At 44.7% G+C, this 24,287-nt stretch overlaps 1 protein-coding gene across 3 annotated transcripts in view; it reads right to left on the bottom strand.

Annotated features, from left to right (window-relative positions):
* TSNARE1 (t-SNARE domain containing 1) overlaps positions 1-24,287 on the bottom strand; it is a 477,763-nt gene that overhangs the window by 429,687 nt on the left and 23,789 nt on the right. For 2 of the 3 annotated variants that reach the window (XM_027698547.1, XM_027698550.1), the window contains exon 3: positions 1,578-1,625. The exons of the other annotated variant lie outside the window; for it this stretch is intronic. The gene's annotated coding sequence lies outside the window, so the exon portion shown is untranslated. The remainder of the gene's footprint in view (positions 1-1,577; positions 1,626-24,287) is intronic. 3 annotated transcript variants of the gene reach the window in all.

The following is a 24,287-nucleotide window of genomic DNA, read 5'->3' as shown; positions in this document are numbered from 1 at the left end:
CCTGGTTCTGCTGGCCATGCTATTTTTGATACAACCCACGATATCACTGGCCTTCTTGGCCTTCTTCCCATGTAGCCAGTCCTTTGTGCCACACAGAAGAAAGTGCACATCAAAGCAAGATATGGAAAGGGAAAGCTGTAAAGCTGAGAAAAGATGCCTTCAGCAAGGTTTGTTTTAAGGCACGAGTAGCTCAGACTGAAAGGCAAACACTCTGGTTTTCAGCCCAGACCCTTGTAGGAGGATGATTTATGTTCTCTCTCAAGCCAAATGTGGTACTGGGGGACTATTCAGGACAGCAGTAACACTTGCAGTTACTGCTGCAAGGAGATCCAGGGGCAATGAGCACCAGAACTTAGGGAAACATCACCTGCATCAAAAGGGACACTTGTCACACTGATTCAGCACCGGTGCCGCCACAGGGAAATGAGAATTACACAAAGCACTGCTCTCTCCCCAGACGCGAGCCTTGCAGGTGAGGAATCAGAGCTGCTGCCTCAAGGGACACCAGGGAGGAGTCCTGTACTCTGCAGTAGCTCCCTACACCTCCAAGGGGAGCTAAAACAGACGGGAGGGAAAGAATAGTATCAGAAAAAGCCAAAGGAGCTTGGCTTTGGCTCTTTTGCCACTCCTGAATGTGCTGCTGGAGCAAAAAGCCATATCCTTGGGAGTGGACCAGTGAACATCCAAGGGACACAAGCACATCCCACCAGTGTGGCACAAGAGCAGCCCCCCTCCCTGCCTGTCACACTGCACAGGAGACCAGCAAGGCTTTACCACCCTGGCAGGAGCTTCCAAGATGAGGAACATGAAGTTAAACCTGAAGACCCACAGAACAACATGGTTTTCAGTAATTTCAGGGAATAGGGGACAGACTTTTTAGCAGGGCCTGCAGCAACAGGACAAGGCATAATGGTTTTGAACTGAAAGAGGGTAGAGGTTCAGACTACAGAGAAGGAAGAAATCTTTTGTGATGGATGTGGCAAAACACCAGCACAGATTGCCCAGGGAGGTGGTAAATGCCCCATCTCTGGAAACATTCAAGGCCAGGCTGGATGGGTCTCTGAGCCACCTGATCCAGTGGAAGGTATCCCTGCCCATGGCATGACAGTTGGACTTGATGACCTTCAAAGGTCCCTTCCAACCCGGACTCTTCTTTGACTCTAATTCTGCACGGGATCTTTAAACACTCATGTGTTGGCCATTCCCTGCATTTAATTTTTTTCTGTACATAACAAACTCTAGAAATCAAAGACGTGAAATCATCAAAGGACCACCACAATGAGAAGGCAGGGAGAACACGAAAATACAGCCAAAGCTCTGAGACAGCTCTTGGAGAAGGTTCTTCTCCATGTGAGAGAAGATAACGACACCCAGGGACTCCTTCCCCAGCCTCACCATCAGAATTTCATAAACCAGCTCTCACTTTTCACAGCTCAGTCCAAAAGTGAGGGAAACTCCTATAAATGAGATCCAGGGGGGAAAAAAAAACCATTTCTCAAGGGCAAAATTTTATTTGCATCTGCCTGAGCCCCATCATTCCACGTGCAGGGGACCCTCACCTGAAGAGATGCTCTTACCAACTGCTTCCTTAGTCCTGCTCCCCTGGTCTTAGACTTCCTTTTAATCTGGAAGGAAAAGCAAAACAACTGATTAGTACTGGGAAGAAAACTATTTGACTGACAAGGTTAAGGACACGGACACCATCAGCACCACGAGCTCTGGTGTCCAGACACAACCTGCAGCCTCTGAGCTGGGCTGTCAGAACAGGTACAAAACCAAGTGTTGGTTCCTCAAAACATCACTGCTGAGTATGGGAACAGCATCTTCTTTTTAAAAGAAATTAGAAATAAACATCTAAAACTGCTAAGAGTTTTTAATATTTCCAGATTAGCAGAGGTGCAAAAGTAGGAGGGTTATAATTGGCTGCAAGATGTCTGAAAAAATAACAAATAATGAACTAAAACCTTCAATGGAAAAGGGGAATCACTTGCTTAAGTGTCCAGCCTTCTTTAAGATCCCACACCTGCCATGGGAGGAACATTCTGGCCACAATCCAGTTAAGCATTTCAGTGTCTGTCAAACTTGAGAGAAGAGAGAGTCCTGCTGAATCAAGGTCTTGGCTGGTTGCTTCTCTCTCATTCTGGCCATCAAACACACACACACAACCCTACCTTCCAAGAACTTCCAAATTTAGCTTTTATTCCAGGAACAACACCTCTTGGCTACAAAAGCACCCAATTCTACAAGGAAAAAGCAATGCTGGGAGGTAGGTCCTGCACTAGATGAGCACCAGGCAGCTCTCAAGAGCTCACAAAAGGTCTTTTAATTAATACACCTACTTACTTTGTTCAATTAACACCAGAGAGGAAGCCCTTCACACACTGTATTTAGATCCTATACTGCTCTGTGCTGAATATTTTTAAAATCCTATTCCATTAATAAACACTTCCTATATAAACACTACATACTAACTCCATTCTCCATACAGAAAAGTCAGTAAAAAAACCCAAGATGCAATTTCCCCAGGCAGAAAAATTCAGAGATAAAATTGCAGCACTGATTTATATCTGCCCAGAGCAGCAATCCCAGCCTTGAGTGACCTCTCTGCAAACACACCAAGCCAATTACACGCAGCGGCAGCTGAATTTCCTCTCCTGGAGAAGCAGCTTCTTGGTGCTGGATGTGAGAAACATCAAAAGGTACAACAAAAAATATCTGTGTAACTGAGCAGGTTGGGGAGAACCAGCCTAGAGGTTTAATCAGGATTTGGATCAAATTGTGTGAGGGGTTTTGTAAGCATCGATTTTATTGAGTTGTTGCAGCTGGAGGATGTAATTCCCAACGACCCGCCAATTTAACCTATGAAAATCACCATCGGCCAACTCAGCTCAGTCCTCCCACTCCATCCCCTCTTGTTTGCCATAGTGTTCATTAGCAGATGAGTGGTAAATCCACCTCATCCTTCAGCATCCTACACTTGGAACATGCCCAGCAGCCCTCTCATGTCCTCTTGGCAAGGTAAAACTCACCTAACAGGGAAAACACAAACTTTTTAAAAGCCACCAGCCATAGCTGGCAGCTGACAGAAGAAATGCTCCCTGTTTATTAGAATCAGAGAATCATTTCAGGTTGGAAAAGACCTCTAAGGTCAATGAGTCCAACCATTAACCCAGCACTGCCAAGGCCACCACTAAACCATGTCCCCAGGTGACACGTCCACACATCTTTTAAATACCTCCAGGAATGGTGACTCAGCACTGCCCTGGGCAGCCTGTTCCAAAGCTTGACAACCCTATCCAGCAAGAAATTCTTCCTAATATCCAATCTAAACATCCCTGGTGCAACTTGAGGCCATTTCCTCTTGTCCTGTCACTTGCTACTTGGGAAAAGTGACCGACATGGGCAGGACAAGGCAACGTTGGGACCAGATGATTTTTAAGGCCCATTCCACACCCTCAGCATTCTATGATTCCATGATTTTATGGTTCTGTGTTCAGCCTGCCACTTCCCTTGTATTGCCTAGGACATCCTTGTTCCAGCTTCTTGTTGAGCCACACCATCATTGCTCTTTGCTGTAAGGATGTTTCCTCTGCTGGGCATCCCAAAGACCCCTTTCCTTCGCCCCCTTTCTTTAGGAAGGAAAACAAGCAGCAGGGGCTGAGGGCTGGGAATTTGTGACTTCAGCTGCCAGCCTCTCCTCCAGGAAAAGAAATTTAGGAAGAGTATGATGAAGAGCATGTAAAAGGTGCATTTAGGTCTGATTTCAACCATCCCACGCTCGCTATCTCTGTTTACTGCAGGATTTTGCTAGGAAGAGCTAAAACCTGGGAGACTCTCCATCAGGAGAAAGAAATAGAGCAGCATGAACTTAAGGGAGCCTGAAGAGAGTTCTCCCAAGCAACAAGATCCAAATACCAGTAATTCCAGATCCCATCTGCTACCCAAAAGGGGTGATCTCTCCCCCCCCCCCTGAGATGTTTACAATGGGGAAACCCCCTCACCCTCCCCAGCTCAGCAGTCACCCAGGTGCTTTGAGTCTTCTCCAATCTGCTCCACCTACACTTGCATGTGCAAAACAAACCCCAGGGCAGCTGTGTTTTCCCCAGCAGAGCAAAACACCAGACTTGGAGAGGGGAGATCCATCTGGGAAGCAAAAGTGGTGAAAAGCATCCATGATGAGTGTGCCCAAGGGCAAGGTCAGCCGTTCATGGGAATGGCCAAGGACTGGGAGAAGGTATTTTGGTGCTGGAGATGATAGAAACATGTTAAGATTTTCCAAGAAAGGCAGAGAGGCTGGGAGAACCTCACACTGAAGCTTTAAAAGGCAGGAGGAAGAGCAGCTCAAACAAGGCCAACAAAGCCACAAGGGATTCAACCCCTATTTTTTTTCCCTTTTTCTTCTTTGTCTGAAATGAAACTATTTCTGCCTGCACTGAGAGAGGAAATGCTCCTGTTTAGGTGAGATTAATTTCAGGATTGTGGCCAGACTCAGGAAATTGGTGGCAGAAATCCTTCATAGCTGGATAACGAGGTTTGCAGGTTTATGAGTAATTCTCCTGAGTTATGTGCCCAGCACCTTGGGTGTGGGTGACACGTTCATTCCTCCCCTACCTTTTTGAATGGAAAATGTCATCCAAGCACACAAACACAATATTTATTAAAAAAAGAATAAAAATAGCAACAACACAGTTCATGAGGTGGAGGCAGAGATTGTATCTCGCACAATGTCCAACACAGCTGCTCTGTACAGGAATTTGCCTGGTGGGTTCTCCAGGAGTGTCCCCAAGCTGCATCACAGCCACAATGTACATCATGTCCCCAAAACCTAAGGAGCCTCTGGGGTGGAAAATGGGACAGTACCAAGACAAATCAACAAAAACACTCCCCTTACATCTCTGTTATAACAATCTTTTTGATATGGAGAAATCAATCCAGGCTTCCTCACTCCAACGTTCCCATCCTCGCTGCTGAGCCACCTCAGATCCTTAAGCCTGGTCCTACAAACACTGCAGGGACCAACTGAAGTTTTAACGCTGTCAGAGCTCAGCTGCAAAGACACTGAAGAGGGGGAAGAGCAGCCTTTTTGTGAAGATGCCTCTGCTCCATCTGGACCCATCACCTTCCATTACTCAACTGCCTTTCTGGGAATTCTCCATGCCTTCCCCCATGTCATGCCCAGGCACCAGACATGAAAATAGCTTCCGACAGTTCCTGCTGGCAGGACAACGGCTCCGTTTCTCCTGGAGGATGAATGAGCAGATGGGACCAGTGGAAGATGGCTGAGCTAGAGCTGGACAACTGGAGTTTTTCCAATCCAGTAACTACAATCCAAAAGGATGCAAAGATCCTTCAGGGTCAGAACCTTTTTCCAAGGGTAGGAACAGGGTCAAGGAATACGCGGGTTACCAACAGGCTGTACAGACTAACTTCTGTCTGCGTGGTTGGTTTTACTGTTCCCCAAATTCCTGCTTTGCCTGCTTATTCCCCAGTCAACCCAGCGTGTTATCCCAGCAAAACAAGCACAATACTGAGGAGTTTTGAAATTAATACGATGGGCTGTGAGCATCTTCCGTCAGGCAGAACTAAAATTAAAATGCACACCCGCCCTCGCCTCACTCCCTGAAATCCCTCAGGCAGAAACTTCCCCGCGTCACGTCAAGAGACTCCGACAGCTGAAGGAGCTGATGGGAAGCTGCACTTACAGCTGCTACCAGACTTCAGAGCAGGGTTCCAGCTCCACCACCATGTCTGCTCCAGCAGACCAGCCACAAGGCCGCTTCTAGAGCAGTTCCCTCCACTTGCAGGGGTGACATTCATCCCCCAACACAAACGGGTGGGAGAGGAATAGAAGAATACTAGTTGCCCGATATTTTGGAGCAGGAAAAGGCAACCATGAGTTTTTTCCCTCAGAAAACATTGCTGAAGGGCTCATGCATGTTGCGGCTTTGCCATCACCCTGACACAGAAGAAATGAAAATAGAAGCCAGGAGAAAATTGATTCAGCTCCTGTAAAAACCTCAAGGAACAGGTGGCAGCACACACAGAGTGTGGGGACTACACCACTGTGACTTGTCACAAGGCAGAAAGAGCTTCTGAGAACCAAAGAATCATAGAATGGTTTAGGTTGGAAGGGACCTTAAAGACCATCTCATTCCATCCCCCTGCCACGGACAGGGACACTTTCCACTAGACAAGGTCGCTCAGGGTCCCATCCAACTTGGCCTTGAACACTTCCAGGGATGGGAAATCCACAACTTCTCTGAGCAACCTGTGCCAGGGCCTCACCACTCTCACAGTGAAGAATTTCTTCCTGATATCTAGTCTAAGCCTGCTCTCTGTCTGTTTGAAGCCATTCTCCTTGTCCTGTCACTACATGCTTTTGTCCAAAGTCCCTCTCCAGCTCTCTTGGAGCCCCTTTAGGTGCTGGAAGGGGCTCTAAAGTCTCCCTGGAGCCTTCTAGTTTCCAGGTTGGACAGCCCCAAGTCTCTCAGCCTCTCTCCAGAGCAGAGGTTCTCCAGCCCTGTGATCAACTTAATGTCCCTCCATCTGAACCATCTGTGGAAGCGTCTCCACCCTTGATGCACATCAACTACTCACCTACAGAGAAGTTTTGGGCAAAGATGTAACCCCGCACTACCAGACCAGAGCAAAACCCTGATATCTGAGCTATGCCTGGACTTAGGATTCTGCAAGTCCAGCTGAGATGAGCAATTCCAAAAGAGGGAGCATTGAGACAGACACTGACCCACAGCCCTGAAGTCACTACGAAAACCCTGGTTAACAGTGAAGCACCAATACAACAAGCCAAGTCATTCCCAAGGTCTTGCTGCAAGCCCCAACTGATAATTTTTTTCAAATTATCTCCATCATGGATAGGGGTGACAGTTTCTTCATGGCTCATCACACTACCAGGACCACAGCAAGAACACTGACACCCTCTCAGACACCTTCTGGGACAGCAAGCACAGCTGCCTGCACTTCATGGCTGTTTTGGGGTTCAAATTGAGATGCAAACTGCTGCCAAAACAACCACCACAGAGGAGCTCTTTCTCTTGAAATATGGAGACAATTTCCATTTTATTCCCTCCCTGTCCCTCAATTTTACCAGATTTCCTACAGAAGGAAACAGGAATTGCACAACTCAGAGGGAGAATTATCTTCTCCCCACATGCACCCAAGTAGTTGGGTGAGACACCATCTTCTGTCCCAAGCCACTGGTATCACACCAACCACCCCTGGCACAGCTCTGGGAAAACACAGCCAAGACAAGAAGCAGCACAACCAAGAGCCAGAAGCCAGAATTGCAGGACTGTCCCAGCTGTGATGAACCAAAGGAGGTTTTCCTTCAAGAAGCCACCAAGCCAAACATGAAGGTCCTCATCCCACGTGCAGAGGAGATCATGGGAGGAGAATTCTGCGCCTTGCTGCATGGAAGAGGCTGTGTGGGATAAGGGTGGGATGATCAACGTGGACAAGGAATAAAAACTATGCCCAGGAACAAAGTGAAAGCAACAACCCTTAGTGATGCCTGCAGTATCTCACACACTGTGCTGACTGGCCTCCTTCACACGTCTGAAATTTTTGGAACACACTGGAATATATTTTCCATTGCCTCCACTTCTGTTGCATTTTTATTGTGGTTCCCAAATATTAAAACACTGAAAAAGTGGAGAGGGGAATGGTAAGGCACATTCTCAGAGGCACCGGGGAAAGATGGGTCCTCTGATGGAGGAAGAGAAATCTGAAAACAGCTTCTTGTAACAAAACTCCTGCCATAGGAACAATGACAGAAGGTGATGCCACGAAAAACTGCCCCATTCACTTGATGGTGCACAGATATCACAGCCCCCACAGCTGTTTGCACAGTTGTGGGGGCTGCTTATCCCTCACAGAGCTGACAGCAATCCGGAGATCCAGTGCAGGGGAAGACAACTCCCCAGGGCATAAAGACATCAGTGCATTTCAGCAAGGCCTTTAGAGTTGGTTATCTGATGTTTTAGACTCCACTGATGGCATTTATGAATTTAAAAATGCATATAAGGCTTCAACATCCTCTCCCAGTCACCCTCTTTAGGATGCAAATGCAACTTAACACAATTAGGCAGGACAGAAAGCCCAGATTTTTTTTATACAGGATCAACTGCATCCCAGTTGTTAAGCAAGAAAAAGGGACACCAGCTCAACAGGCAGGCTGGGCAAAAGCATGTTGTCATCTCTAGATGATTTTGTGATCAGCATGGGACTGTGCAAAGAGGAACAGCACTTTTCCAAAAGGCATCAAGCCCTGCTACATGAAAAAAATGAAAAATAATAATAATAATGTAAAATAAATCAATTAATCCCCTATTTGTTAGCAAGAAAACAAAGCACTTCATTTAAAAAAAAAAATCTAATCTTTAGGACTGGAAAAACCCCAAACTCCAAGAAAGTTGTCTAGGCACATTATTCCATTTACAGATATAAGTGAAGCAGGAAAGGACTAAATGAAGGAGGGGAGGTTTAGATCAGATTTTAGGAAGAAATTCTTTACTATAAGGATAGTGGGAGACTGGAACAGGAGCTCAGAGAGGTTGTGGATTCCTCATTTCTGGAATTTTCCAAGGCCATATTGGATAGGGCTCTGAGCAACCTGGTCTAGTGGAAGGTGTTCCTACCCATGGAAGGGAGTTGGAATGAGATGATCTTTAAAGTGCCTTCCAATCCAAAGCATTCTATGATTTTATGATTTTTTGTGTTATCTGAAACTCTCACCATTGAGGTAGAAAGGAGAGAGGAGAGAGAAAATGAGAAAGCCTCTTGGCACAAGGCTTGAAGATCCTGAAGGTATTTATTTCTGTTGCTCAAGTTTCAATTTTGAACTGAGAAGCTGACAAAGTGTCTGGAGGTACCTTGAAACGTTTCCCATCACGACTGCTCTTTGCAAAGGAGAAGCAGCTTGAAATTGCCAGGAAGTAGATATTTCTGTATAATTTGCCATCTTCCACAGAAAAATCAATCATCCCTAATTCCAGGCTTTTTCTTTTTTTCTATTAAAAGACCTAAATAAAACATTCATGTTATTGCAGACTGCAATTAAAATAAAAAAAAAACTAAAAAAAGAAACAGATTTATTAATCAAATCTTCTGGAGCACCTCTGCTATGAAGACAGGATGAGAGAGTTGGAGGGGTTCAGCCTGGAGAAAAGAAGGCACTAGGAAGACCTCAAAGCCCCTTCCAGGGCCTAAAGGGGCTCCAAGAGAGCTGGAGAGGGACTTTGCACAAGGGCCTGGAATGACAGGACAAGGCAGAACGGCTTTAAACTAAAGGAGGAGAGATTTGGATTAGGTATTAGGAAGAAATTTTTCCCTGTGAGGGTGGGGAGGCCCTGGCACAGGTTTCTCAGAGAAGCTGTGGCTGCCCCATCCCCGGAAGTGTCCAAGGCCAGGTTGGATGAGGTTTGGAGCAACCTGGGATAGTGGAAGGTGTTCCTGCTCATGGAAGAGGGTTGGAACTGGATGATCTTTAGCATTCCTTCCCACCCAAACCATTCCATGATTCTACTAATGATTTTGGATCTCCCTCAGAACTCCCCGGTGATTTTAGAGGACCTTTAGGTGGCAAAATAAAACTTGACAATATGTTTCCAGGAGAAATGAATCAGCTCTTAACTTGTGCTTCTCTTTTTAAACAAGGATCAGGAGCCTCTCAGAAGTTCATCAGTTTAGCAGCTCTATCACTGCAAGAAGGAGATGGAGAACCACCCAAGCAGAGACACAGATGCTGTGTTTGCACACCTGACACACTGAAGGTGTTTGGGCTGTTCCCACATCTCTGTGCCTCAATCTGGCACAGCAGCACTGACCTTCGGGAAATGCTTTGAGATGTCTGAGTCTGTTACACAAGCGCAGGTATCACTACCTGGAGTCCAGGCAATCCAAAGCAAATCACTGCAGGGAGCTCACGGGAGGGTCTGCCTGAAAATAGACAGAAATCCCCACCAAAAACATCCAAGTCGTCATGATAGGAAAATAAAATGCAGCAGATTGTTGCATTGAGCCTTCTATGAATCATCATGTTGTTATAGCAACTTCATCTCTGCAGCGAATCTGAAACCAAGCACAGCTGAAATAATGTAACAGCATTAAGTAAAAATGAGATATAACGAGACAAAAATGGATGGGCTCCGTCTCAGAGGAGCACCCACACTTCTTTCTCACCCTCTTCCCTCCCTTTGAAAACATTGCTTCCCTGTATTCAAACAAAAAAAAAAAAACAGATCTGGAGCTCATGGAGAAGAAGAGCTCTAATGAGCTTTTGAGTTCAAGGAGAACCTTCAAAATGAAGATTCATGAAGAATTTTAGAATCGTAAATGGTTTAGGTTGGAAGGGACCTCAAAGATCGTCTCGTTCCAACCCCCTGCCATGGGCAGGGACACCTTCCATCACCATTAACTAAAACCAAGTGCAATCCCAGTTATCACCACAAGCCCCAGGCAACTGCCCCTATTGCTCCCATGGACTGCAAAACTCATGCATTGAATCAACTATATAAATTTTATATATCTGATAAATATTTTAAATTGATGCAATGCCTGAATTATATAAATATATATGTACATATATATATATTTATATATTATATTTTATATATATGTACATATATCTTTATTTTTATATATTTTATTTATTTATTTATTTATTTATAAGTATGTATATGGACACTGTCATGCTGTTCGGTTCAGGAGTCCCGAGCGGAGAGATCCCAACCTGAACAGAACATTTAGAAACAAGAAAGGGGATTCACAAGCTCTAGTTTGAAAACTCCAGGTCTCTCTGGTTATTTTATTACTGGAGAAAAAGTGAGGAGCGTCATCAAGGTGTCTTCCATCACAGCAGCAAAGAAAGGTAAATATATACATTTGTTCCAGGGATTTGGCAGAAAAGCCAAAGAAAGAAAGGTAAGGGGATCCCACCAACTTCCAAAACACCACAGGTGCTTTAAAATACAGCACTGTGCTCTGATCAGTGCCAAGGATGCCCAAAAAGCACTGCAGGGCACTGACCTGCTCCTCATCCCATGGGATGCTGCCAGTTCCAAGGCTTGAAGGAGAAAGAAGGGAAATGGAAAAGTAAGAAGCCTGGGAGATTTGCAAGTTTTGCTCTTGATGTTTCAGGCAAATTAAACCCAAATAAACCCAAAATAGAAAAAGCAACCCACAGACCCAGAGCTCCAGTCCCAACAAAGTCCTATTAGTCTTAACAGGACTAAAGCGACTCAATTAATGAAAAGCAAATAAAAAGAAGCAGCCCAACTTATTCTTTCAGAGTTCAAGACAGCAAAAGCACCAGCCTGCCCCAAACAAAACTCCTATTTTTTCTTTTCTTCTTTTCCTTAAATGCATTTATTCATTAAGGTTCCCTTGTAGGTTGTGTAATGAGTCATTTCTTGCTTCTCTATGAAGTGCAGAGGGATGGAGAGGAACAGAGGATGAAGACACTCACAAAGCCTTTAGAAAAGCTTGAAAAGCTCTTGAAGGAATCACAGATAAAGTGAAGTAACTCCTCACATGGACTCCAAACCCTTTTCTTTATCACTGCAGCTTTCCCAGGGTCTAAGCCTGGCCAGATCCTTGCTCCCAGCCAGCACAGAAAACCATCCCCTCTCCTCCACCCAAAAATAATTTGCTGAGCTTTCTTCTTCCCCAAAAGAGCTTGGGAAGAGAAATCCAGAGCTCGGGCAGCAAGCAGGAGGGATGCTGCTCCTCCCATGGATCTGGTGGTTCACAAGGGTGCATTTGACTATCTCTGCACCAGTGAAACATGGTCAAGGGAGATCACAGAAGTTGGTATCTTCAACAGCATGAGGCATTTTGTGTTTCTTAGCCTGCAGCCAGAGAAGCCCCAACAGCCCCCAGCTCAGAGAGAGCCACACATGTCCATGTGCTCCCAGAATCACACAACCATGGAATGCTTTGGGTTGGAAGGGACCTTCAAGATCATCTGCTTCCAACCCCCCTGCCACGTGCAGGGACACCTCCCACTAGATCAGGTTGCTCGATGCCCCGTCCAACCTGGTTTTCTGGTTTGGAGGAAGAGTCCTTCCAATCCATCAGGTCAGTAATGCCAAGCTCCACAAAAAGGCCAAGAGACAAACACTCCCATCACCAGCCTTATCTCAGACTGGATCTGGAATATCCAGGTTTGGTCCCACAACTGCTGTCAGGAGTTCCCCTTGGCTCTCCAGGACCTTCGAGTCCTCCCTTCATCAACATAAGTTTTGATGAAGCAAAGTCAGAAGGGAGATGTGACAGGAGCCTGCAGAGGGGCTGGACAACAGGAATGGCACGTGTCAGTGCAGCAAACACAAATCCCAAAAAGGCACAATCTGAGCCCAAATCCACTGCTGTCACAGTGTTCCAGCAAGGACTCCACCTTGTTCTTGAGTATAAAACATGTACTACAAATTAGGAAGAAATCCTTCCCCGTGAAGGTGGTGAGGCTCTGGCACAGGTTGCCCAGAGAAGATGTGGCTCCCCATTCCTGGAATGTTCAAGGCCTGGTTGGATGGGACTTGGAGCAACCTGGGCTAGTGGAAGGTGTCCCTGCCCATGGCAGGGGGTGGAACTGGATGATCTTGAAGGTCCTTTCCAACCCAAACCATTCTGTGACCCTATTATTCTGTGAAGTTGCTGGAGTGATGGCCATGATCATGTGAGATCTCCTACCTTCCCTAGAATGGTGTCTCTCACTTTTCTAAAACTTATTTTCTCTAAAGAAGAAAAACATTTTAAAAGAAGGGAAAAAAACGAACAAAAGCAAAACTCGAAGTGATAAAAAGCCCCCAGAAAATACAAAATAAATTTCAAAAAACCAAAACATCCAAAGACAGAATCTAGAGGAACTTTTCCACTGCCACCTAGACCCCTTCCAAGGGTTCACCTGCCAATGTAATAATAAAGCTGTCATATGGGGTGATGTGATTTTAGTTTTCAAGCTGGAGGTTGCTATGGGAGGCTGTTCCCTGCAGCAGCACTGCACTGCATTTGTAAAAGGCCTTCCCAGCACCAGACACTGATTTTTGAGTAGGAAAAAACGCACTATTTTTGGTTTTTTAAAAGGCCCATAAAAAGCAGTAGTGCCGGGGAAAAAAAAGAAAGAAAAAAAAAGATGTAGATTAAAAAAACCCCAAATAAATGAAAAATGGGGCTGTAATTCAGATGCCCATAGAAATGTGGTGCACTAAAACCCCCTTGCCAAAGCTAAAGCACCAGGAAAACCTCAGTTTTTCAAATCCATGCACATCAGCTGAGATGGGGTTGCTGCATTTGTCGACACCAGGTTTGCTGGGATGTGGGAGAGGTTAAAGACAATCAGATCTCAGGTGCTGCACAGATGAAGTGCAGGAATGAGAACAGTGACTGCCTTTAGATGTGCATTTAGATCTTGACTCTGATAAAAATGAAGCATCACTTCACAACAGGTGGAGGAAGTTTACCCAGCTCTTTAGAATTAAAAAAAAAATAATATATATATAAGGAGTTGTGCTAAGAATGAAATATATCTCTATATATTTCTATATATACACCCAGAGAGTTTTGTAAAGCTGGTCAAATACAAATGACTCTCTTAAACTAACAAACAAGCAAACATAGAAGATATTTTCTTTAGCAAACTGCAAGATTTAGGAGACTGTTATAACCTGCAGGATTTACAGAGGAAACACCACAAGAAGGAGGATTTACCACAAGGACAGAGCCAGGAAGCAGCAGCAGGAGGAGATGCAGTCTCTTTTTACCTTTACACAGTGCACTGAAGACCAACAAATGCTGATTTATAAAGGGCTTTTAATTCATGTTGCCAAAGCTTCCAGCCATTAAGTGCCTTAAATCTTTGCAGGTTAAGTAGAGGAGAGTTGGTGGGTGAGATGTATGGGTTGGGACGAAGATCTACAGAGTAAAAACATCACAATTCTGTGGACATGGGCCTGGATGAGGCGAATGTCAAGACACAGAACTGTGTTATAGAGGGGCTGTGCTGGAACCTTGTTCTCACCAACACAGAGGGGCACCTCTGGGTGCCCCTGTTTGGGTTATTCCCCTGGTGGGGAATGTGAAGCTGAAGAGCAGCTTTGGCTTCAGTGACCATGAAATGGTGGAGTTCAAGATCTTTAAAGCAGCCAGGTGAGTGCACAGCAAGCTCACTTCCCTGGAATTTAGGAGAACAGATTTTGGCCTCCTCAGGGATCTGCTTGGTAGAGCCATGGGATAAACCCCTGGAGGGAAGAGGGGCCCCAGGTGGATATTCCAGGATCACCTCCTCCAAACTCAAGAGCGATGCATCCCAACAAAGATGACATCAGGAAAAACTGCCAAGAGGCCTGTGAGGATGGACAAGGAGCTCCTGGACAGACTCAAACAGCAAAAGGAAGCCCAGCGAGGGTGGAAGCAGCCTGGGAGAAGTACAGAGAGATTGATCAGGTGAGAAAAGCTAAAGCCCTGGCCAGGGACATCAGGGACATTGAGAACAACAAGAAAAGCTTCCATAGGTATGTCTGTGATAAAAGGAAGACTAAGGAAAATGTGGGCCCTCTCCAGAAGGAAAGAGGAGACCTGGTTATTTGGGACATGGAGAAAGCTGAGGTTCTCAACAACGTCTACCTCGAGACTTCACTGGCAAATGCTACAGTGACTCTGCTGAGATGCTCCTTCTTCATCAACATCAAGAGCCAGGGGGCAAGAAATCCTCCAGACAGGGTCACAGACATGAATTTCTGTGATGTCAAAGTTTTCAGGCCCAATTTGAACTGTGATGGAAGGTACACACAGGTGAAACGTTGAGAGAAAAGAAGAAAAAGTGATTTGAGTCTGATGTTCAGATAAGCAACTGAGGTACTGCAGGAGAGAGATTTTCACAGCAGGATCCAGCTTGGGCCCTGCACTCCACTGATGAGTGTTTCACAATGTCTGTGGCTGAGACAAAATCCCAACGTGGACCAGGGAATCTTTTGCCAACAAAACTTTTGCCAGAACATACAAACAACCCAAATAAAACTCTTTATCAATAAGTCAGTATTTGTTTAAGTGCCCAAACTCCAAACCAACAACAATCCGGAGCCCAAAGAACTAGGCAAGGCAAGAAACAAGACACTGAGATGCACCAGCTACAGTGAAAGTACCAGGAACACACCATTCAATTCCAGGTATTATATTAATTTAACTATTTTGCTAAAACCAGACTAAATTATTGCAGAAGACCTTCCCACCAGCTCAAGGCTTCAGAGCCCAGACAGCCCACCCTTCATATCTCCCAACACTCCTCCTACCCCAGCACTCTGTTAATAAACTCAGGGATGTCCTTCCCAGTGTCTCAATGCCCTGTCAGCAGAAATTCAAATCAATCCAGCCCTGGAAGCAGCTGCAGCAAATAACTCAATCACGTTCATCATTTTAACTTATCCTATTTATGAATCAGGTCAAGCTTGAAATCTCCATTTACATTATCAGCCTTGGTGATATTAAGATAATCACACAGAGGACTGATCAAAGGTTCCCTGGAACTTTGGAGTGCAGGAATTATCATACAATAACACTTTATCTGCTCCAGTGTCCTTCTTTGACTATTAGGAATACTTCCTTCCCTAGAAATTAGGACAGGGAACAAGACATTGAACAAGAAAACCCTGCCAATTTAAGAGTAACAGAGTAGCAGGAACTGTCCACAAATCTCAAAAAAACCTCGAATATCATCAGGTTTTTAAACAGAACAGGTTGGACCAGGCTTTGAGTAACCTGGTCTAGCAGAAGGTGTCCCTGTCCATGGCACGGGTTGGAACTTCAGGGACTTTAAGGTCCCTTCCAACCCAAACCATTCTGGGATCCTACGATCTGCTGGAAACCTCTGAGAAAAAGGGATACTCAAGCTGCCTTGAATTGATTTTATTTCCCTTAGGCTGGATGGAAGGACATTTATATTTTTCCAGGCTGAAACCAAAAATCACCTGAAATGGTTCTCTAAACTGCCTCCATTTCTTTCAGCCCTGCTATCAAAGATGAACCCTGGAGATCTCAAAATGCAGAAATACTCTGCCCATGCTCTTCCAACCCTTTCTCCATTGTTCCTCCACCAGCTGCAGCACCTGCACAGCATCACCAGGCCAAACTGGTGCAGATCTGACAACAACCACCAAAAAATAAGAAATGAGAAAAAGCAATTCCTGTCTTCCCAAAGAACTTTTGCTCTGCTGTTCATCTCCAAATCGCTGTTTTTCTTCCTACAACAAATGGAATGTAACATCATTCTGCTATTTCTGGAGAGAGATGCTTTATGCAGAGTGTGGGCAAAGGGAAACAATTTGTATCCTGATTTTAGGATTGCGGAAAGAGGGGGAAAAAAATGGAAGGATGTAAGATAATAAAACAGTTTTATGTGAGAAAAATAAAAATCTAGAACTATTTTAGTTGAAGCGCTTCACTTCTGATACCAGCTATTAAGAATGTAGATATAATTCTTTATTTATCTCATTGCAGCAGGAAAACTTTACACACACACAAAGAAAAATCACATGGGACATAATCCAACAACAATCTCCCCCATTAACTCCAGAACGATGTTCTATTGAATATTTCAAGTGTGATTACACTGTAACAAAATGGCACTGTGCCACAAAGTCCTGTAAATTATTCCCTCTCAATACCTCCCTTCCTCACAAAGATGCCAGGAGGCTGAGGGGAAAAAAAGTGCTCCCAGATCAAAGTGAAAGGCAGCAAAGAAACAAGGAGGATCCTCCAAGTAACTGTGCTTGTCCCAAAGTGGAAAGGTGACCTTGGTGGTTGGTGTTGCATCTTTTAGCCAGGATCTGGATCGGGAATTATTGATCCAAGGGGATGCTTTCTGCAGAGGATTTGAACACACAGGGTTTAAAATGATGGTAACCTGCTCCAAGTCATAACTTTGAATGCAGTTAATGCTGCTGGCTGGATTTTAGAGCTACCAATGGCAGAAAATTTTCAACTTAGTTTTCTCTAATGTGGAAAAAAACATCACAAATAGCAGAGGTGAAAGGTCAAAACAGCTCCATGGGTGAAGCACAAGCTCAGAGAGACTCCAGGTCTCACACTCATGGCAGGTGAGCTTCGACTGGGAATCTCAACCATCCTTTATCCATCCCCTTCTTCAGTTTAGGAGGAAGCAAGCACGAGCAGAATCCCAAATATTGCCGAGTCCAGGCAGCAAAATGGGAACACAGGTCATTAAATACTTTGTCATCATTTCAAGGACTGGGATGTGCAAGAAGAGGCTTGCAGAGGTATGAACAGCAGCCAGGTTGCTGAGCAAGCACATCTGAAAGGGGTAAACACCAACATGAATCCTATTCTAATTCCTTGAATGTGTTCGAGAACAGGGAAGGGAGAAAAAGCCATTCCAAAGCCAAGCTCACCCACGTAACCGATGTGTTTTGTCTTGGAATTCAGTTTGGCTTCTCTACAGCCAAGGCAGGGAGACTGGAGCCTCCCCAAAGGAGCTCCACTGACCATGGAAGGGGTCACAGGTCTCCTGGAACTTCTTCAAGTCCTTTGGGACTGGTGTCATCACCACCTGAGCCTGACCATGGAAATGAACAGAGCCCATCCAGGACGAGCAACCTGGTCTAGTGGAAGGTGTCCCTGCCCATGGCAAGGGGGTTGGAATGAGACGGTCTTGAAGGTCCCTTCCAACCCAAACCATTCTGTGATTCTGTGGTCATGGGGGACATCAACTGATGAGCAAAGAAGAGGACAACACATCAAGACCCTCACAGCAGCTCACAGTCCTCAAAATGCTAACTCACTGCCTTCTTGAGGATGTAAGTTGATTTTTTTCCCCTTATGCAAATGATCCAGGAAATTTAGCTCAATTATCTACTGGGTGACACCACCGGCACCTCAAAAAGAAACTCTGCCCCAGGTTAATACTTTCAGGTAAGCAATGGGATGCACAGCAAAGAAGATGGAATAATATCAAGGTTATTTGTAAGGTAAAATATAATTATTATAGATTCTTATAAAATTCACCACCTCACCAGAGGGTGGTGAGGCCCTGGCACAGGTTGCCCAGAGAAGCTGTGGCTGCCCCATCCCTGGAAGTGTCCAAGACAAGGTTGGACAGGGCTTGGAGTAACCAGGTCTAGTGGAAGGTTATCAGGGAGGTTGAACCAGGATGATCTTTAGGTTCCTTCCAACCCAAACTATTCCGAATTCTTATGAAAATTATAAGGTCAAATTGGTGGAGCAGTGTCATTTAGATCTTATTCCTTTTAACAGAGAAGGAGCTCACAAAGAGGTGAGAGATGAGCAGCAAAAATGCTCCTTGCCCCATGGAGACTGGGGAGAAGGAAGGAGACACACTGAAGGAATGAGTTTGATTTGGAAAGGAAATGGGCACCAAACACAGCAGAAATGAACTCAACAAAGAACAGTTTAGAGAAGATGTGTAGAATCTCTCTGCTTCCTACCACATACCAGGAAAAAACAGGAAGTCTCCCTCCAAAAAAAAAAAAGTCAGGAAATACTCAAGAGATTATTGAATTTTTTTGAGTTATTGACCTGTAGCACAGGTTTTGGAGGCCAAGAACTCCAACATCCAAAGGCACAGGGAAATTCATAACAAGACCAGCCAAAGTTGTCATAACTAAGTTGTGACACGACACGCTGAAGCCAGACTTAATGATTAACCATCAGGAGAAACCCAGGGGGAAATCACCACCTCATTTGCATATCAGGACATTGCTTTCTCCTCTTTTGAGCCTCTTATTAGTGGTCACCATCCAAAAGAGAGATTCTTGAGCTAAATGAACCCTGTGTCTCTCTAGGCAATTCCTAGACTACTTATAATTAAAGGCACCATTAAGCCTTCAGAAAAGCAGATGCCAATCCATGTCAGAAGTTACACAGCTGAGCAGGGTCTAATTATGCTGCAGTCAAGGGATGCACCATATCCTGAACAGATGTCATTTTAGAGGGAGCTTTTTCCATATCTTACAATTTTAAGATCATTTGAGATGGTTTTGCCTGTTATCCCTTGTTTAGAAAAGACAAGACCATCTCCAGTTATCTGCCTGCAAGCCTAAGTTGGGGTAAGTGGCAAACAGAATAAAAAGCACATCTGATCACGGGGAAGCAATTGAAAAAAAATAAGTAAAAAAAGTTTACATGGAGAAACAATCCCTTCCTTCCCATTTCACACTTTTTTGGGGGTAGGGTGATATTTTGGGCTCTCTTTTTGCATGTTTATTCAGGGGCTGCACAGCCAAGCGACTGCACATTTTCAGGAATGGATGAACTGGTAAATGCTACATCCCCAGTTCACCCAGTCCCAAAAAAGACTTTTATAAACAATGCAAAACAGTGATTAAGCACCACGAAAAGGGCTCTTCCACAACCTGGTCCAGGTGGCAGAACACCCCAAAATATCTTTGGGATTAAGCTTCTGATCAAGTTCTCACTTCTGCATCTAAACGGGAAAAGAGAGTCCAAACTACAAATTGACTCAGGAACAGCCATCACATAAGATACTAAAAATATCATCATCTAAACACAGGAAGGTCAAAAAATAAATTCTTAACTGCCTTCTCAACATAACGCAGAAAGCAAGTCTATTCTTGAGCACACACCAAGGCCAGTGAGTTTGGGAAAAAGACAGATGGGAGAACATGTAGGAGAATATGTTCTCTGAAGACTTCCACAAATAGGCTACCAAAAGTCAAGAGAGATGCTGTCAAGAGAGATGCTGTGTCACAAGGGATGCAGAAGTCACAGGAGATGCATTTCTTTGATATTCATCACCAGGAGATCTTCCTGAGCAGATAAAAGAGTCTCTACCACTTGCTCCCATGGCACTGCTTCCAGACACTTAGCCTATTCTTTTCCTATATTTTCAAACAAAATGGCCCCATGGTCATGGAGTGACAGATGCCACTTTGTCAGTCTTTCCCAGTAACATGGTGGTAATCATCACAAAGAATTACAGAGATACAAGAACCATCAATGATCTATGTTGACTTTCCCTTCTACGAGTCCCACTCTCCTGCCCTTTCAGCTGCTCCTGCAACTTCAAACTGTTGAGCAGCTTAATCAAATTGGAGAAAAAAGAAAAATAAATTGAAATCCTAAACTATAATTATCAGCCTGAAAATTAAATGAGATAGTAAGGATAGGAACTCTATTCCTATGGAGACAGCCTGAGACAGTTGGGGGTGTTCAGCCTGGAGAAGGGAAGGCTCCAGGGAGTCCTTAGAGCCCCTTCCAGTGCCTAAAGGGGCTCCAAGAGAGCTGGAGAAGGACTTTGGGCAAGGGTATGGAGTGATAGGACAAGGGAGAATTACCTTAAACTGAAGGAAGGTGGGGTTAGATCAGATATTAGGAAGAAATTCTTTATTATAAGGGTGGTGAGGCCCTGGCACAGGTTGCCCAGAGGGGCTGTGGACACCCTATCCCTGGAAGTGTCCAAGGCCAGGTTGAATGGAGCTCTGAGCAACCTGGGATAGTGGAAGGTGTCCCTGCCCATGGCAGGGGATTGGAACTGGATGATCTTTAAGATCCTTTCCAATCCAAACCACTCTGTGATTCCATGATTCAGCAATTGGGTTTCTCACATAGACATCGTCTGACAAGCACCAGAGTATCAGTGTTTTGCATCCCAAAAACCCCTTGTGAGAAGCAGATGCCTCACAACCAGAGGCCTGAGGAGTGTGTTCTTGGTCCCCAAATGTCCAGTGCCTAAACAACAAATGACAAAGTTTATTTCCAACACAAACCTGTTGTGTCCAACAAATGCATCCACATTGCTCTCCCGTTGTTGAAGAAATTGGGACCATAATTAAGTAGAGCAAGGGACAAACAGAAAGGTGCCACTTCAGTCAAAAAAATGACCCAATTTTTGTCACTTTATTCCAAAAACTAGATCTGTATCATTCATTGCATGAATTTGCTTTCCTATTTTAAAGACTTTCCTCATCTAACACAGAGATTTGTTTGCAGTCAAGTCAGAGTAGAACTGGTGGATGCCAACGCAGCTGGATCTCAACAGCCCTTCCACTAAAGTGCAGTCTAAAAATTAAGGGAGTGCCAGAGATTACTAAGAAAAAAACAGCAACACACCTGTAGGTTCCCAATCAGAAGTCATCTCATGGAGAGGGAAACAATTCCAGGTGCAGAGGAAGCCATGTAAAAGCAGAGTTTGCAAAAGTGCAGCTTCAAACGAAGTCACAGCTGCCTTTACTGCAATGACCCTAATTGGCTTTTCCAGATGTGAGGCAGGAAAATCAGCTGACAGGAGCATCTTTGCCTACAAACCTAGAAAATGTAGGTTGAAGAAGACACTGAGCTCTATACAAGGCATCAATGAATAAAAAAATAAAATTAAAAATGAAGTTTTGTTTCTTTTTCATATCTTGAGCTGGTTAAAGCAGTCCACGTCCTCCAGAGGCATTTAGTTATCACCATCCTCAATTCTGAAAGCAAACTCCAAGTGATAATGCACAATCCTCCTATAAAACTAAACTGAGATGGATGGAGGATGAGAGGTATCATTTCAGACAGTTTATATTGCTCACAGTATCAAGAACTGCATTCAGGCTGCAGGAAAGGTCATTCATAAATTGAGGGCAATAGAAGACAACAGAAAAGTTTACAAACAACAGAAAAATTAGCTAAGTTGGGTATTCAGGGGAAAGAGCAACCAGAGAGCAAGTTTGGGAATGCAAGAGCCTTCCTCACCCCAGACATGAGCACACTCATCCTCAGAGGCCCAGAACTGCTTATGATGGAGCACACAAGCTTTGTATCAGTGCCATCAATAGTAGCACCCAGTGTGACAGGAACCTCCTCCTTGGCAAAGTCACACACACCAACAGAAAAGAACAGTTTGGAGTCATCTCCTGTCTCCCAGATGGCTCATTCCTGTTAGTGTAGAAGTCTGGGGAGCCAGGATCTCCCTCCAGCAAAGTGCAAAGGATTGCTGCCCTGAGCTGGCTGCACTTCAGCTCTCAGCCTTTTTGGGAACACTACAGGAGATAAGCAATGAGGTACAGGAGACAAGCAATGTAAAGAGTTCAATTCTTCCCTCCTGTACACCATCAGCTGATGAAAACACAGTTTCTCGAGTAAAGGAGAAACTCTTTCTGCGGTTTTGTTGGAAGAACATGATGGAGGTCTGCATTGCATGGAACCTGGTCCAGTGGAAGGTCCCCTGGATGGTTTTTAAGGTCCCTTCTAACCCAAACCATTCTGTGATTCTGTGATTTTATGTCATCAGCAGACAACTGACACACAGCACTGCCACTGACTTCAGTGGGTGCTCTGTGGCCCAAACTCCAGTTGGGAGTTAAAGAAGAAAACTCTCTTGTGAGGAGAGATTGCAGGAGTTGGGCCTGGTTAGTCTGGAGAGGAGAAGACTGAGAGGGGATCTCATCAATTCATATAAATATCTCAAAAATGGGTATCAAGAGGATGGTGCCAGACTCTTTTCAGCAGTGTCCAGTGAAAGGGCAAAGAGCAGTGGACATAAACTAAAACACAAGAAGTTCCACCTCAACATGAGGAAGAACTTCTTTACATTGAGGGTGGCAGAGCACTGAACAGCTGCCCAGGCAAGGAGTAGAGTTTCCCTCTTTGGAGACATTCCAAACCCATCTGGATGCATTCATATGTCACCTGCTCCAGGTGACCCTGCCTTGTCACGGAGGTTGGACTGGATGATCTCCAAAGGTCCCTTCCAAACCTAAATATTCTGTGATTCTGCGAAAATACGAAGAAGCTCAATCTAACAGGACTGAATCTCACCCTTCTTTCCTTTCTAAATTTGGACTATCCACATAGAGACACTTGCCCCAAAACAACTGAGGATCTCTAAAACACAGCTATCCACCCTGACCTCACAGAGGGGCTACTTTTCACGACTGGGTTTCTTGACATTATTATTTCTTCTTCTTACATGGGTAATCTAGACCTGGACACATAGTAACTGATTGACTGGATGACACAAAAAAACCCAGATAATCAGTGAATTTGTTCCTGCTTTCCTTGAGGACATGGAGATATTAAGTCCTTATGTGCTTCATGATCACACACACTGATGGTTGGGTAGAGGAGAAAATCAGTGAACTGTACTCTTGTCTCTGATGTGATTAACTCAACCAACCTGCTGCAGTGGAAGAGGCAGAAAGACACCAACACACTTCCTTAAAGGAAGTGAAAGACTTCAAACTATCAAAAAAAGAAAAAAATAATAATTTCTGTAAACAACCTAATGATGCTCATCTGCTCTCACTTTCAAACCTGTGCCCCAAACACTGTATTTGTATTTAATTTTCTGGTTGGCCAAGTAGAAAAATAACCCACTCCTCAGGCTTCCAGCTTTATTATGCACTTGGTTAGGACAGAGCTGAACACTCAAACCCGTCATTGAAGGGTTCAGGTGCTCCTGGCTCTGGGTTGCACTCCTTGAAGGCTTTGCATTCCACACCACAGCCACTGAAGCACAGAATTGTTAAGGTTGGAAAAGACCTCCAAGATCAAAGATTCCAACCATTAACCCAACACCACCACCATGTTCACCACAAAAACATGTCCCAGAGTGCCATATCCACAGGTTTCTTGAACACTTCCAGGGATGGTGACTCCACCACTTCCCCGGGGAGCCTGCTCCAATGCTTGACAACCCTTTCAGTGAAAAAATATTACCTAATATCGAACCTAAACCTCCCCTGCTGCAACTTGAGGCCATTTTCTCTCATCCTACCACTTGTTAGCTGGGAGAAAAGACTGACACCCACCTCATTACACCCTCCTTTCAGGTAGTTGTAGAGAGGGATAAGGTCTCCCCTCAGCTTCCCTTTCTCCAGGAGAGAACAACACTGCCCAGGAGAAACCACCTTCCACCCCACCACGCCAACCAAGGTCCCACCATGTCCCAGTAGCTGGAACTCTGCCTCTCCAGCTGTGAGTGCAGCAAGATTAATTGAATCCAAGAGAAAGCACGAGCTGCCTCACAGAGTTAAGACTACATCTCATCTACTCAAAATCTAAGTCTTTTTTAAAATTATTTTTGGTAGGGTTTTGTTTGGAATTAATCGAATTCTGGAGCTGGCTCAGCACACCAATGCCAAAATGTTGGACAGGGCTGAAACCCATTAATCCATTTAAAAGAGAGTGGAACCCTGACTTTTATTGGCTTGAAATAATGCAAAAAGGCATCTTTGGGCTGCAGCTCTGTGATGCATCGGCTCTGACAAGGGGGGGAACTCAAGACCTACCCATGGTGCTCCCTCCCA

Source organism: Neopelma chrysocephalum, unplaced genomic scaffold, assembly GCF_003984885.1.
Source record: "Neopelma chrysocephalum unplaced genomic scaffold, ASM398488v2 Primary Assembly neopelma1_129, whole genome shotgun sequence".
In the NCBI taxonomy this organism is placed as follows: Eukaryota; Metazoa; Chordata; class Aves; order Passeriformes; family Pipridae; genus Neopelma; species Neopelma chrysocephalum.
This window is presented reverse-complemented; position numbering and strand designations above follow the sequence as displayed.